We start from the raw sequence: 2,500 nt of genomic DNA on the forward strand, positions 1-2,500 counted from the left end.
TAATGGAGCAAAGACAAACAGTTGATTTATAGTCTGCAGAGGAAGTTGGAGCCACTCTGTGATCCATCTGAACTTGTGCGCGAGACGCCCTCAGAGGCCCAGCGCTGCCCTGCAGTATCCGACTCAACAGATAGGGGGCAGACTGGGTCCAGTCACAGAGCACCAGGACTCCACTTGCCTCCAGCGTTGCAGCATCGATTTTTTTTTTTTTTTAGAACATCTCATTCAGCTGGAAACCAAGTTTAGTCTCATGCTTGGATCCAGGAACAGTAAACGTCTGTGCTTTTACTGTTGCTCGACTTTGTGTGTTTATTATAAAAGTTACAAAACTGACACGAAGCCACTTGGAAAACTACAGGAAATAATTATCTGTGTTTAGTACAAGATGAAAGACGAGTGTGAACACGCAGAGTTTAGATCTTCAGACGAATGAATTTGGCGTCGCTGGGTCAAAACAGGCACGAGCAATCAACCTCAGACTGTTAGCGACTCAGGCACGGCTGATCACACAGCAGCGAGATGAACACGATGATCACTGGAGCTGAAGTTAACTGTACCGCAGACATTACGTAATCGGTGTCGTTAAAGCTTTTTACCTTTAAAAAGGTTAAAAAGTTTCAGGGAGATTTGTTTTATAGACTGAAAAAAAGTTGATATTTAACTGCAAAGCTGAGTATTTTAAGATGTTGGAGGATGAGAAGGAAACTTTGCAAGTCAATGGTAAAGTTGATTTATTGTCCTTTTCTTCTTTTTAATTACTGCACTTCTTGGACATTTCTGCCTTCATCTCTGGTGAAGAAAATGTGGGTGTCTGATTAATAAATATTTACTTCGGGTTTGTTTATACACAACAGGACGTTTACAGAAAGGAAGAATTTTTTTACTGATGATTACTGCTAGGATTTTGAAGGAAACAGTGATTTTGGTCAGATTTCAGACTAACATGCAAAAATGGCTATCATATATTATGATTATGAGCGGTGTGAAAAGAATTCACTTATTATTAATACGAAGAAGACACAGAAAATAAACTCTGAACTTCTATCTTCCTCCTACAAATCTGTTGGTATCTCAGTGGATGCTGCTTTATCCCGGAGTGCACGCATAAATTAATGAATGTAGTAAAGTACGGATTTATTATCTTGAGAAGGTTAAGGTTATTCTGAGCAAACAAACAGAGCCGGTTATTGTTCGTTACGCCGTACATAATCAGTTCACGGTACCGTTGTCTCTCTGTTGGGCTTAAAACTGGTCCGACTGTATCTGCACTCGGATTGTGGGTGAAACACTTGAGTCAAGTTTTTAAGCTGCACAAATAAAAAAATAAAAAAAAGATACCATCTCTGGCGGTTATATTATGTCCCACCCTTCTCATGTTTTATTTGAAGAATATCTGCTTTTTCATCAAACAGAAGATTTAGACTCCACGGGTTTGTGAACACTGCAGAATAAATGTATTTTTTTATTGCATATATGTTGTTGTTTTTTTATTAAATATTGTAATGATGGTCCGAAATGATTAGAAAATGCATACTTTTTAGTGATTCTACCCAAACCAACTTCAACCAGTGAGCAGGAAACCCTGTACATATTTGTCATTAATGTCTATAGTGCAGTTTTTTTTTTTTTTTTTTTTTTTTACTGCACTTAAAGTACGAACATCCTTTTTATAGTTGTCAAATACATTTTAAACATGTTATTGTGAGTTTCTATTTTGCATTTATAAAAGAAAACCAACTTCGTCCACCAATTAAAGCACAATAAATCTGAACTTTTGACTTTGTAATGTGCAGCCACAAGTCTCGATAGTTTCCACAGTCAATTTTGGGTTTCTACCTCTAACAGGAAAAACTCTGTGGCATTTTTTCCTCAAAACATAAAATAAAGCCATTGACGGGTCAGTTCCTGGTTATAAAAAGCCATTCGTAAGCAGGTAATTTATTCATCCAGTTTGTCAGGGAGCTTGTTTGTCCACTCTGAGGTCTCCCACTGTGGGACGAACACATCAGAAGCTCCCACTGCTGCTCCTGCTGACAGTTTAAGTGAGCTATGTTTTGACAGGAGAACTAAGCGGATCGCTACCCCTGTTCTAAAGAGCAGCCATGAAGAGAGCCAAGAGCCATCAGACGGACGGAGAGACGGTCAGACAGACACACAGTCAGACAGACAGCGATACCCTGAGATGCCATTAAGAGATTAGAGGACAAGAGAGGGGGATGAAACAGGAGAGGCAGAGAGGACGAGTGTGGCCCCCAGATAGACTGACGAGGATGGATTAAACAGGAGCTGGCTCGAGGACAGAAACACAAACACGCTCAAATACGGTCGCTGACGAGAGGACGGGGACAAGCGGGGACAAGCGGGAAGCTGACCCACCTGGAGACGGACGTGAGGTCAGAGCTGAAGTTTCTCAGCTTTAACTCAAACATCACGCGGAAGCTTCATTCCCTCTAACAACAGCTGTAATCTGCAACAAATCCATTCATTTCCCCCCCCAAAA

General features: G+C 40.6%; 1 protein-coding gene across 12 annotated transcripts in view; it reads right to left on the minus strand.

Annotated features, from left to right (window-relative positions):
- macf1a (microtubule actin crosslinking factor 1a) overlaps window positions 1-2,500 on the minus strand; it is a 230,337-nt gene that overhangs the window by 151,957 nt on the left and 75,880 nt on the right. The window lies entirely within an intron of this gene.

The sequence above is a fragment of the Brachyistius frenatus genome, unplaced genomic scaffold (genome assembly GCF_029030835.1).
Source record: "Brachyistius frenatus isolate BFR_SWC_R1_liver_20210118 unplaced genomic scaffold, ASM2903083v1 Contig_162, whole genome shotgun sequence".
Lineage (NCBI taxonomy): Eukaryota > Metazoa > Chordata > Actinopteri > Embiotocidae > Brachyistius > Brachyistius frenatus.